The sequence below is a fragment of the Macaca fascicularis genome, chromosome 7 (genome assembly GCF_037993035.2).
Source record: "Macaca fascicularis isolate 582-1 chromosome 7, T2T-MFA8v1.1".
Lineage (NCBI taxonomy): Eukaryota > Metazoa > Chordata > Mammalia > Primates > Cercopithecidae > Macaca > Macaca fascicularis.
In genome coordinates this window covers 46,132,215-46,146,041 of record NC_088381.1, presented here as the reverse complement: position 1 = coordinate 46,146,041, position 13,827 = coordinate 46,132,215, and the positions used below count along the sequence as shown (strand labels likewise).

The 13,827-nt window shown below is 45.3% G+C and overlaps 1 protein-coding gene across 25 annotated transcripts in view; it reads right to left on the bottom strand.

The window, feature by feature from the left end:
* PAQR5 (progestin and adipoQ receptor family member 5) overlaps window positions 1–13,827 on the bottom strand; it is a 102,469-nt gene that overhangs the window by 58,934 nt on the left and 29,708 nt on the right. For 12 of the 25 annotated variants that reach the window (XR_012415100.1, XR_012415099.1, XM_073996144.1 and 9 more), the window contains exon 2: window positions 5,494–5,653. The exons of 1 other annotated variant lie outside the window; for it this stretch is intronic. The gene's annotated coding sequence lies outside the window, so the exon portion shown is untranslated. Of the gene's footprint in view, window positions 1–52; window positions 152–5,493; window positions 5,654–7,382; window positions 7,477–13,827 lie in introns of all 25 variants that reach the window. 12 more of the 25 variants (XR_012415101.1, XM_073996137.1, XM_065548125.1 and 9 more) reach the window with 5 other exon arrangements.

The window sequence follows — 13,827 nt, the reverse complement described above, 5'->3', positions numbered from 1 at the left end:
AGGTTCTGTGAGAAGCAGCGAGGAGATGTCGGGAGAGAGAAGCCAGCATCACCTTTCTACTTATCCTCAGAGTGGTCCGAATGCCTCCTGCGTGTGGTAGGAGGAGTTGGCTTCTTTAGCCAGCGCTGCAAGGTGCAGGGTCCGAGCATGGCTGGAGAAGAACAGAGAGTGAGAGGTGAAGGGGAGGTCCTGCGTCCAGGCGGGCTCTGGGTGGCTGAGCCACACTTCTGATCCTCTCCTTCCCCTGGGGCTCCTGTCTAATCTCCTTCATGTGGACAGAAAACAGCACAGAGCCCAGGAGGTGACCACGGCCGAGTCTTGATCCCATCACTGTGCCAGAAGGCCCTGGCAGTCCTCACCACCTCCAAGGACTGAATAGCACCCTGGGGGAGGATGGAGGGAGGCAGAGCCTAGGAGCAGGGGCCCCAGCTGCTTTCAGACCATTTTACCTTAAAACATGTGATCAAAATAAAAAACCTGTATGCATCAAGGGACACTATCAAGAGAGTGAAAAGACAGCCCACAGAATGAGAGATTTGCAAATCAGATATCTACAAGAGACTAATATCCAGAATATATAAAGAATTCCCAGAACTTGACAAAAAAATTCCAAACAAGCCAATTCAAAAATGGGCAAATGGCTTGAATAGATATTTTTCCCCAAATGTGCAAACAACCAATATAAAAGAAATAATAATAATAACAATAATAAAAGAACAAACAACCAACAGGCAGGTGAAAAGATTCTCAGCACCACTAGTCATTAGGGAAGCACAATTCAAAACCATAATGGGATACCGCTTCACAGCCATTAGGGTGACTGCTATCAAAAAACAAAACAAACAAAAAACACAGAAGGTAAGTATTGGCAAGGGTGTGGAGAAATTGAAACTAATGCATTTCTGGTGGGACTGTGAAGTGGTGCAATAGCTATGGAAAACAGTATGACAGTTTCTCAGAAAGTTAAACAGAGTTACCATATAATCCAGCAATTTCACTTCTACGTATATACCCAAAAGAAGTGAAAGGGGCTGAAACATATTTTTTTTTTCTTTTTTTGAGACAGGGTCTCACTCTGTTGCCCAGCCTGACAGTGCCTCACTGCAGCCTTGACCTCCTGGGATTAAGTGATCCTCCCACCTCAGCCTAAGTAGCTGGGACCACAGACGCATGCCACCACACCATCTAATTTTTGTATTTTTTGTAGAGATGAGGCCTCCCTGTATTGTCCAGGCTGGTCTCAAACTCCTGGGCTCAAGTGATCCGCCCACCTTGGCCTCCCAAAGTACTGGGATTACAGGTGTGAGCCACCGTGCACGGCCTGAAGCAGGTGTTTCTAAACCAATTTTCACAGCAGCATTATTCACAGCAACCAAAAGGTGGAAGCCCAAATGCTCATCAGCAGATGAATGGATGAACAAAATGTGGTATATCTATACTACAGGATATTACTCTGCCTTAGGAAAGAATAAAAGGCCCAATGTGGTAGTTCATGCCTGTAATCTCAGCTACTCTGGAGGCTGAAGTGGGAGGACTGCTTGAGCTCAGGAGAACGAGGCCACAGTGAGCTGTGATCACACCACTGCACTCCAGCCTGGACAACAGAGCAAGACCCTATTTCTTAAAAAAAGAAAAAAAAAAGGACTAGAATTCTAATACGTGTTGCAACGTGGGTGAGGCTTGAAAACATTAAGTCACATAAGCCAGACACAAAGGGACAAATATTGTATGATTCCACTAAGGTGACATGCCTGGAATAGACAAATTTATAGAGACATTTATGTAAAGACAGTCTGGCATGGGGGCCAGGGAGGCGGGTAGCGGGGATGGGGAATGAGTGTTTAAGGGACACATAGTTTCTATTTGGGAAGATGAAAAAGTTGTGGAGATGGATGGTGGTCATAGTTGCACAACAATGTGAATGTACTCAATACCAATGAATTACACATTTTTAAGGGCTTAGCATGATACATTTTATGTTATGTATATTTTACCACAATAAAAAAGTATCATAAAAAAGCATGTGCTCTTTGTAGTCTGCTCCGTAATTTAAAGTTGTTTTAACACAAAAATTTATTTTCTCCAAATCTTCCAGAAAAAAATACGTATTATACACATCCTGTTGCTGCAAACTGCCTCCCCCGCTATTGTGAGAAGCACAGGCTAGTTCAATCCACCCTTCTTCCTATTTTATATCTGAGAACCTCAGATAGGAAATGACTTGTTTGAGGTCACTCAGTGAGGGCCTGGCAAAGTCAAAAAGAAGGAAGGTCTCTAACGAACAGTGGGAATATGTGCATGGGTCCTAGAGTTGGAAGGACCAGAAGTCCATCCTGCCATGCCAATGCGTGAATCCACCATGGGGAGAAAAGGACCAACTCACAGGGCAGGGAGCTGGGGGAAAGCTGAGGTCACTCATCAGCTGAATGACACATGCCTGAACTTCAGCCTCCCTGTAGCATGAGTCAAATGCCCACCTCAGCAAGATCATAAACAACTCCCAAGTAGTTTGCCATTCATTAAAACCATGATTATGTCTGCTCACGCAGTGCTTTCCAAACTGCAGGTCACAACCTCTCAATGGATAATGAAATCTATTTAGTGAGTCATGATTAACATTTAAAGGTAGAATCGTATGGAAAAGAATAGACAGAAAATACCAGTGTATTGCAGAGTAAAGGTAAGTACTGTTTTGTGATATTTGTTATATATGTTTATAGATATTGCTTACTATGTTATGTATGACTGTATGTGTGTACTAGATTATGACAAAAGGTATTGCTTACTAAAAGCCATAATCAAAAAAGCTTGAAAAAAAGGTGTTAATGTGAAGCCAGGCACAGTGGCTCCTGTTTGTAATCCCAGCACTTTGGGAGGCCAAGGCAGGTGGATCACCTGAGGTCGGGAGTTTGAGACCAGCCTGACCAACATGGAGAAACCCTGTCTCTACCAAAAATACAAAGTTAGCTGGGAATGGTGGCACATGCCTGTAATCCCAGCTACTCGGGAGGCTGAGGCAGAAGAATCGCTTGAACCCGGGAGGCAGAGGTTGCGGTGAGCCAAGATTGTGCCATTGCACTCCAGCCTGGGCAACAAGAGCGAAACTCTGTCTTTAAAAAAAAAAAGATGTTAATGTCACAGGTCACCTGTATTGATTATGGAGAGCCATGGATTTTTTTTCTACCTAGAGTCACACATGCTGTGGTACATTCTAAAGATAAATTGTGGAGAGGCCGGGCTCAATAGCTCATGCCTGTAATCCCAGCACTTTGGGAGGCTTCAGGTGGCTGATCACTTGAGGTCAGGAGTTCAAGATCAGCCCGGACAACATAGTGAAACTTTGTCTCTAATAAAAAATACAAAAATTGCCAGGCGTGGTGGTGTGCACCTGTGGTCCCAGTTACTTGGGAAGCTGAGGCATGAGAATTGCTTGAATCCGGGAGGCAGAGGCTGCAGTGAGCTGAGATTGCGTCACTGTACTCCAGCCTGGGTGACAGAACAAGACTCTGTCTCAAAAAAAAAAAAAAAAAAAAAAAAAAAAAACCAGAAACGACAACAACAAAAAGATTGTTGTGGGGGGACTAAGGCCACCACGTACCCAGACGGATGCATGACTGGACAAGAAGCCCCTCCTAGTGTAACTGCCCAAGGGGTTCACTTTGCCAGCTCTCTAGACAGAGCCAATTCATCAAAACAGGGGAACTGTAATAGAGAAAGAGTAATTCACACAGAGCCGGCTGTGCAGGAGACCAGAGTTTTATTATTACTCAAATCAGTCTCCCTGAGCATTCGGGGAGCAAAGTTTTTAAGGATAACTTGGTGGGTGGGGTGAGCCAGTGAGCCAGGAGTGGTGACTGGTCAGGGATGAAATCATAGGGAGTTGAAGCTGTCTTCTTGCACTGAGTCAGTTCCCGGGTGGGGGACACAAGATCAGAGGGGCCAGTTCATTGATCTGGGTAGTGCCAGCTGATCCATCAAGTGCAGGGTCTGCAAAATATCTCAAGCACTAATCTTAGGAGCAGTCTAGGGAGGGTCAGAATCTTGTGGCCTTCAGCTGCAAGATTCCTAAATCGTAATTTCTAATCCTTTGGCTAATGTTAATCTAGTCCCCAGGCAAGAAGGAGGTCTGCTTTGGGAAAGGGCTGTTACCATTTTTGTTTAAACTATAAACTACAAACTAAGTTTCTCCCAGAGTTAGTTCAGCCTATGCCCAGAAATGAAAAAGACAGCCTGGAGGTTAGAGGCAAGATGGAGTCGATTAAGTTAGATCTCTTTCATTGTCTCAGTCATAATTTTGCAAAGGCGGTCTCAATCGCTCCCTTTGGATTTTGCAACACTTTCATCTTAAGGTGTAGGCTGTGAAGATGGGAAAACACTGTCAATCGCTCTGGCTTCTTCCTGCTGACGAGGGACATTGTGGGAATGGGAGTGAACCCCAAGGTGAGAAGAATGGAAACGTTTTGTAACTGTCTGAGTGTACTCATGCAGGCCTGGCTGGGCTTCCAAGGCTTGTGTGTGAAAAACATTAGTGTTTTCATCTATAGTTTTACTACAGTGTTTAAGTGAACAGCCTCCTATAAGGTAAATCACGAGTTCTACGATAAGTACGATCCCGGATTTTAAAAGCAAAGATTTGAAAGCATTAGCTTGGGGACTTCTAACCCACAAGGAATTTAGAATTTAGTCTAACCTGCAGCAAAAAAAACCCTCAAGAACAGCTAACAACAGTACACTATAGTTTTCTTTTGGAGCATAATTTTGTCACTAGGCAGTGGACAAGGTGAACCCCTTGGGCAGTTACATTAGGAGGGGCTTCTTGTCCAGACATGCATCTGTCTGGGTACCTGGTAGCCTTAGTCCTCCCACAACAATCTTTTTGTTGTTGTTGTTGTTTCTGCTTTGTTTGTTTGTTTGTTTTGAGACAGAATCTTGCTCTGTCACCCACGCTGGAGTGCAGTGGCGCAATCTCAGCTCACTGCAGCCTCTGCCTCCCAAGTTCAAGCAATTCTCAGGCCTCAGCTTCCCAAGTAACTGGGACCACAGGTGCACACCACCACGCCTGGCTAATTTTTGTATTTTTTAAATAGAGACAGGGTTTCACCATGTTGGCCAGCTGGTCTTGAACTCGTGACCTCAAGCGATCCACCCACCTGGGCCTCCCAAAGTGCTGGGATTTCAGTCACCATTTTTATTAAAAGTAAATAATGATAGAACTGATTTACAGTTTACAAAATAAATTTTAGTCTTACTCTACTTGGCCTGATTATTTGCATAAAGTGCAGCAAGAATAATTATTTTTCACTTAGGCTTTTTAAATTGGCTTTAATAGAACTCTGCTCCATGAAGAATCTCAGATAAAATTTTTTAAAAGCTGAGCCCAGCCATGGGTTTTTACCCTCAAATACCTATGAGTTGAGCAAAGTCCTCTCCTCCTGAGGTCCCAAGATAACTTGGGGTTCCTGGGCCTGTTAGAAAGTGACATTTTGTACTTACCACAGCTCAGGAACCTTGTACAGGAACTCTGTGGACAAGGTATGAGGCCAGATTCCCCAAACGGCTTTAATTGGCTCTATAAGTCAACTTTAATTCTTTAAAGGAAGCATGCCATTCCAGTCAAATCCTTGGTAAAACGACCAGTTTCTCCAATGGTGTCCTGTTACAAAAGAAAACAGATTCTTATTGCACTTATGCAATTAACTATACTGCCATAAATTGAGAATACACACAAATGGTTTCCAAATTCTAGAGCAATCAGGTAGAGAGAAACAAATATGCTCCAAAATTTTCCACAGGAGTATATTTTACTCACTTGTTAAAAGTTGCAAATAACTCTAAAGAAATAAGTAACCTTGACTCTGAAAACAAAAGGATTAGCAATGTTTAACACACAAGCTCTCCATGAGAGTCCTAGAAGTTTCCTTTTTTCCAATAGCACAGTTTTTAAAGCTGTAATCCCAGCTACTTGGGAGGCTGAGGCAGGAGAATGGTGTGAACCCAGGAGGCGGAGCTTTCAGTGAGCCCAGATCGCGCCACTGCACTCCAGCTTGGGCGACAGAGTGAGACTCCGTCTCAAAAAAAAAAAAAGGCTGGATATGGTGGCTCACACCTGTAATCCCAGCACTTTGGGAGGCCAAGACAGGTGGATCACCTGAGGTGAGGAGTTCGAGACCAGCCTGACCAACATGGAGAAACCCCACCTCTACTAAAAATACAAAATTAGCTGGGTGTGGTGGTACATGCCTGTAATCCAGGCTACTCGGGTGGCTGAGGCAGGAGAATCACTTGAACCCAGGAGGCAGAGGTTGCAGTGAGCCAAGATTGCGCCATTGCACTCCAGCCTGGGCAACAAGAGCAAAACTCCGTTTCAAAAAAAAAAGCTAAAATCTATTTTAAATCTTTTTTATTTTATTTATTTATTTATTTATTTTTGCAACATGGTCTCACTCTGTTGCCCAGACTTGAGTACAGTGGTGCAATCTCGGCTCACTGCAACCTCCACCTCCCGGGTTCAAGCGATTCTCCTGCCTCAACCTCCCGAGTAGCTGGGATTACAGGCGCCTCCCACCACGCCCAGCTAATTTTTGTTTTTTTTCAGTAGAGATGGGGTTTCACTATGTTGGCCAGGCTGGTCTTGAATTCCTGACCTCAAGGGATCCCCCGTCCTCGGCCTCCCAAAGTGCCACCACACCCAGCCAATTTCTTTTAAATCTTAGCCAACTTGTTTATACCCACAGAATTTTTTTACAAGATCAAACCTTTACAAACACTTTTCCCTTTGCTTAAACCTTCAGTTTTGTTCCGTTACTCTTTTAGGTTAAGACAATCTTTAAAACCCTCTGAAGTGGACAAAACTACATTCCCTTTCACAAAAGCCATATTTCCATGCCTTCTTATCATCTTTTACCAAAAACACATTCCCCACACACCTAGTATATAAAACTGTTTCTCCAGTGGTCTCAACTACATGTTACAATGTTAAATCTTAGCAACTTTTATTTTTAGTGAAAAATCTGATAAGTAACTGATTTTAATTATGTACTGGGGTGGAGTCTAGGACATCAGCCAGAAATGAAGATAAGGTCTGACTCTTAGCATAGCTGGCGGGCCTGGCTCTCCATATGTCCCCAGGCCTTATCTATCATCTAATGCTCCAAAGTAGGGAAACTGAATAATTTTCCAATTTTAGTATATGTGCTGCCGAAGCGAGCACGGGAAACTGAATAATTTTCAAAAGTCAAAGAAACAGTTTGACCATAAAGCATTTAGCAAATCTGATATCTAACCTTAATTTAGACCAAATGTCTACATTTTCAAGACTTTTTATTTTACCAATAATCTTTAAAACTGTCTTTATTTCCGGGATCGGGCACGGTGGCTCACACCTGTAATCCCAGTACTTTGGAAGTCCGAGGTGGGTGGATCATGAGGTCAGGAGATCAAGACCATCCTGGCTGACACGGTGAAACCCCATCTGTACTGAAAACACAAAAAAATTAGCCAGGCATGGTGGTGGGCGCCTGTAGTCCCAGCAACTTGGGAGACTGAGGCAGGAGAATCACTTGAACCTGGGAGGCAGAGGTTGCAGTGAGCCGAGACTGTGCCACTGCCCTCCAGCCTGGTGAGAGAGCGAGACTCCGTCTCAAAGAAAAAACAAAAACAAAAACAACTGTCTTTATTTCCAAAAGACTACTAGAGTCATGTGAACAAAAAGGTATTATAGTTTCTATTTCTCTAATAAAATGTTTGATTTAAATGCTTATATATCTAAGCCATTTAATCAGAGCTCTTTTATACAAACATCACACACACACACACCACATATGAATACAGACAGACAGAAGATTCAGCATTTGTAAGATTTTTCGCTTGCCGGTTTCTTTCTTTTTTTTTTTTTCTTTTTTTTTGGAGACAGAGTCCTGTTCTCTCACCCAGGCTGCAGTGCAGTGGTGTGATCTCGGCTCACTGCAAGCTCCACCTCCCGGGTTCACGTCATTCTCCTGCCTCAGCCTCCAGAGTAGCTGGGACTACAGGCACCCGCCACCGATCCTGGCTAGTTTTTTGTGTTTTTAGTAGAGACAGGGTTTCACCATATTAGCCAGGATGGTCTCGATCTCCTGACCTTGTGATTCGCCCGCCTCAGCCTCCCAAAGTGCTGGGATTACAGGCGTGAGCCACCGTGCTTGGCCTTATTTGCCAGTTTCTTAATTGGATGACTGGCTTCAGGGTGGAGCCCTTGGAGGAACAGGGCCGGGAAAGCATGCGTTTCTAGGGCCAAATAAGCAGCAAGTAAGCAGCTGAAGGCAAAGACAGATCCCCAGAATTAATGGTGCCATTTTATACTGGATCCTGGATCCCCAAGAGGAGGGAAATACTGTGGGAGAAGACCGCGCAGTGCTTCTACCCTGCATTCCATTCAAGGCAGCCAAAGCCAATCAGCCCATTTTGTAATCGGCCCATCTCTCAGGGGAGTCTCATCTCCCAGTCGGGGGCAGGGATGTCTCCTTATCTTCCAGGTGGTCAAGAGCAAGCGTCTCTGATCCAAGTGTGCAGAATCAAGTATCCCTCCATAACTACTGTTAGCCATCCCCTAAAGTGTATTTCCTACCTAGTTACTATACACCAAAACTCTCTCATAATGAGAAGTAATTTCTGATACCCCCAAAACTCAAAACTGTCAGATAACACAATGCAAAACAGAACAGAGCCTTTGATTTTGAGAGGGATCTATCCGCTTTTAATTCCTGGGGTTCCATGAGAAAAACAGAGCTTTTTCCAAAACGGGGTCTGTGGCGCCTCCTCTGTTTTTCCCAAGGAGTCTCAGGCTACCAGAAGTTATCTTAGGGCCTCTCATGTGTGCATTAGGAGTGGCAAGACAAAAAAATGGAAAAAAGTAATTCAGTTGACTGAGAAGAAAAAACCTATTTCCAGGAAAAAAACAAGATCCAAAAAGAGAAAAACATAAAGGCCTTTTAAATATACCTATTGCTTGTTTATCCACTTTTAATTAAGCTGACGTTTAACCATAGCATTTTTTAAAAAATATCCTTTTAAGGGCCAGGCGCGGTGGCTCACGCCTATAATCCCAGCACTTTGGGAGGCCAAGGCGGGCGGATCACGAGGTCAGGAGATTGAGACCATCCTGACTAACACGGTGAAACCCCGTCTCTACTAAAAATACAAAAAATTAGCCAGGAGTGGTGGCGGGCGCCTGTAGTCCCAGCTACTCTGGAGGCTGAGGCAGGAGAATGGCGTGAACCCGGGAGGCGGAGCTTGCGGTGAACCGAGATCAGGCCACTGCATTCCAGCCTGGGCGACAGAGTGAGACTCCATCTCAAAAAAAAAAAAAATCCTTTAAAAATTTTTCTTACCCAACTTTAGCCACACTGAGCGACCAATATTTTTGGCTTTTAAATTCTACCACAGTTAACTTCCCACACTAAATTAATAAGTTTTAGCTAAGGTTATAACTTAACCATAGACACATACATGTCTCAAGGAGATGGTAAGCAGTTTCTTTTTTGTTTTTTTGTTTTTGAACAAGATTTAGAATCTCCCCCAGGGTAGTTTAGAGAAAGGAAAATTCAAGACAGGGAATCAGAAGCTATCCATGGGTTGGCTGGGGTGGGGCGGCGGGGGGGAACCTCGATAAATGGCAAAGTTTCATAAATAAAACCCAGAAAGGAATCATTCCAGAAGCCAAGACTAAAACCCAGGCCGCCATTGTCAAAAGGCAAAGCCTCAACTACTGAGTTACAGCATTGAGCAGTTTCTATCGCTCTCCTCAGAAGGAGATTAGAAAAACCAATTTCAAGCTTGCACAGGCTTTTAACTGCTCAAGAAACGTTTTTTAGGACTATGACATGAACCCCAAAATTCCTGTCCTCTGGATGGCAGAAACCAAGAGAAAGTATTCCCACATGGTCACAAAGTTAAGCTCTTAAGGGCACAAAGCAAGACAGAGAAATTTCATCCAGTGTTGGTTTCAGGGACCCGTAGCAAGGTTTGTAACTGACCAGCCTGCCAAGCTGGCTTGAAAAGTGAGCTTATAGGGGTCTTAAACCCACATTCTATCCTGTGATACCCCTCCCTCCACTACAGAACACAGAAAGACAAATTCTTTGCACAAAGTACAGCAGATTGGCTACCGCCTAAGACTAATCTCACAAATCCTTTTTTCTATTCATCAAACCCTTGCAGAAGAGACCAATAGTTTACTGTTTTACCCAGACAGAGAAAGAGAAAGAGAGACCAGAAACTTGGCCGGTAAGAATTTCTTACCCTTTTTACTGGCATATCAGGTTTCTGGGTTGCCTTTCTCTGCAGCTTCCAGAAGAACGGAGTGGCTTCTGATGACCCTGCTCGCTTGTGCTATAGCTGTGGGGTTCAAGCCACTTTACGAGAGAAAAAAAAAAGCCACTTTGCTGTTTTATGGAACCATAGGCAAGATTCTTAATTTGCAAGATGCTGCCCAATGGGCTGCATGTGGAACCAAATTAAGATTTTCCATCCCAGCAAAATCCACATAACAAAACAGACATCAGTCACCTCATTCAGCACCCAGTATCAGCCCGGGAAAGCTCAATCTTTTTCCCATTGCTCCCTATTTCTGATTCACTCCAGGTGGGGAGGGGTGACCTCCAAATGGTAATTCACAATAAGACCTCTGGGCAAGGCAAAGACCAGATAGTCACCCCAAGAGACAGGCCTATTGAGCTTTCTTTAGGGCTCACCAAATGTAACCAGACAAATAAGGAGCGTTCTCTGAGTTAGACCTGCTGGACTTCCATTAGCAAAGGATCCTGAGATCCCTTCCACATATACAAACACACATAAAGACGAGACGGACCGAAGGCCTTCCAAATCAGATCCCTAACCAAAAACTCCAAGAGTATCCCTTCCAAACTATCCTCCTATTATCCATCTGAGAAACCTCCTCAAAATCTTCCTGATTGAGGATAAGTCTCTCAAACCAAGACTCTTCCTACTAGCTAGAAAGAGGCAACTGAGACCCCACAGGAGCTAAACAGACATGCTGCAATGGGGCTACGGACACAAGACACCCCATGGTGGAGCTACAGACACCACACCATAGGGTTACAGAACCAGTGGCGAGAAGAAAGGAGGTGTTGACAGCATCTAGGATACTCACCAATCCAGACACCCCACAATGGGGCTACAGACAGATACTCCATCATGGGGCTATATAGACACCCTGTGATAGGGCTACAGTTAAGGGACACTGCCCCAGGACTATTTCTCCATTGCAATTAGATCCATGCACGCTGGGTCAGCAGCACCCCACCAGTACAGAGAGTACCAGAGTCAGCCCCAGTCCAAGAGAACTAGGCAGCTGCTTGGGCTGGCTTCTCAATCCATCACTGGAGTGGGGCCACTGAACCATGGGCAGGTAGCCACAAGGGCAATCCCAGATGAGCCACCAACTTTGTAAGTGACCAAGGGGTTCACATTGCCCTCTGCCTAGACAGAGCCGATTCCCCTGCCTAGACAGGGGAATTGCAATAGAGAAAGAGCCTGCTGTGTGGGAGACCGGAGTTTCATTATACTCAAATGAGTCTTCCTGAGCATTCCTGGAACAGAATTTTTAAGGATAACTTGGTTGGTGGTGGGGGGCTGGGTAACCAATGAGCCAGGAGTGCTGGTCAGGGATGAAGTCATAGGGAGTCGGAGCTGGCTTCTTGCACTGAGTCAGTTTCTGGGTGGGGGCCACAAGATCAGAGGGGCCAGTTCATTGATCTGGGTGGTGCCAGCTGATCCATCGAATGCAGGGTCCACAAAATATGCCGAGTGCTGATCTTAGGAGCAGTCTAGGGAGGGTCAGAATCTTGTGGCCTCCAACTGCATGACTCCTAAACCATAATTTCTAATCCTGTGGCTAATGTTAATCTAGTCCCCAGGCAAGAAGGAGGTCTGCTTTGGGAAAGGGCTGTTACCATTTTTGTTTAAACTATACACTCCCAAAGTAAGTTCAGGCTATGCCCAGGAATGAACAAAGACAGTTTGGGGTTAGAAGCAAGACGGAGTTAGTTAAGTTAGATCTCTTTCACTGTCTCAGTCATAATTTTGCAAAGGTGGTTTCACTAACGTTCCCTGGTGTATGGTAACAAGTATCCTGGACTGCCTAAACTTGGAGAATGTTCTATGAAGATGGGGAGAGGCACATAGAGTTGGGATTTGGGGTCACCAAGGTCAGGTCTCCTCTCTACCATCTCCTAGGTATGAATTGGCTGGGCTTGTTCCAAATGACTTTCATTTTTGTCATCTGTGAAATAAACATATTAATACTTACCTGGCCAGGGCTATGGGGGAGCTAAAATGAAATGATAATAGATGTGAACAAACTTTATGAACTACAAAACACTGAATCAATGCCAGTGGTATTTACCACCACGGCTACTATTGTGGCTACTATTACTACAAAGAACACATTCAGGAGAGTGAGCCATCAGCTGCAAAAACTTTTAGGATGATTTAAAAAACAAAAATTGAGGCTGTTCGCAGTGGCTCATTTCTGTAATCCTAGCACCTTGGGAGGCCGAGGCAGGCAGATTGCCTGCTCAGGAGTTCAAGACCAGCCTGGACAAGATGAAGAAACCCTGTCTCTACTAAAATACAAAAAATTAGCCAGGTGTGGTGGTGTACACCTGCAGTCCCAGCCACTTGGGAGGCTGAGGCACAAGAATTGCTTGAACCTGGGAGGCAGAAGTTGCAGTGAGCCGAGATTACACTACTGCACTAGTGACAATCAGACAGAGTGAGGTGACAGAGCAAGGCTCTCTCTCCAAAAAAAGAAAAAAGAAATTTAGGTATAATATACATATATAATTTACCATCTAGTTCAGTGATTGGAAATATATTTATATTTTTTTTCTGCCCTTCATCCCCCACCTCCTTCCCAGCCTCTGGTAACCACCAATCTACTCTCTATCTTCAAGGATGGGGGTTTTTAACTTGAGGTCCATGAAAATCCATGGATGGGCCTCAGGGAATTTATCAAATTATTGGTTAAATTATGTGTGGGTGAGTGTAAATGTGTGTGTGTGTGTGTGTGTCTGTCACTGGGGACAGGGGCCCTGGCTTTCAACAAAGTTTCAGTGACATCTGTGAGCCAGGAAAGGTTCAGAACCATCAGCCCCTGCAGTGCCTGGTGAACAAGGGCAAAGCCACATTCCCAGGGTAACCTGGCGTCCAGACGGAATCCCCAATCCAGGGCAGGATTTGTTGGCATGGCTCCAAGTGGTGGGACAGAGTCATGCTACCAGTCGGTGAATGAAGGGAGTGTCACTTCACAGAAACCTGTTTCTGCCTGGCTGCCCCACCCTGGAAACTGGAAACTGGTCTGGTGGCTGGGAGAGGCATTCCCTCAGCAGGTGTGATCCAGGGAGAAGTGGCTCTACAGGCTGCACTGGCCTTGCCCTCCAACTTGGGTAAAGTCCACACCCAAGGCAATCAGGCCACACCGGAAGCAATGGGCCTGGTTCTCCTCTGCAGACCCAGAGGGAGGGGTGACAGAGGGAGAGGCAACAGGAACCTGGCAGGGCCCTAAGGAAGGGTTGCCATCCATGTCACTGTGGGCCACTCAGGTGAGGCTGGGATAAGGGCCACCCCCACTCCCATCCCGTGCAACTCCCTGGGAGTCTTTCCAGGCTGGCCAGGCTGTAGGCCTACCCCCAAGCCTCCCATACCCTCTAGCTGGCCAGTTCCCTGGCAGCCTTTCAGGCCCAGCCCACAGTCGGCCTCCTCCAGGAGGGACACAGGCTCCAGAGACTCCTCTCCTGCTGCTCTCCTCCTCCCTGAACCCTCTAGCTG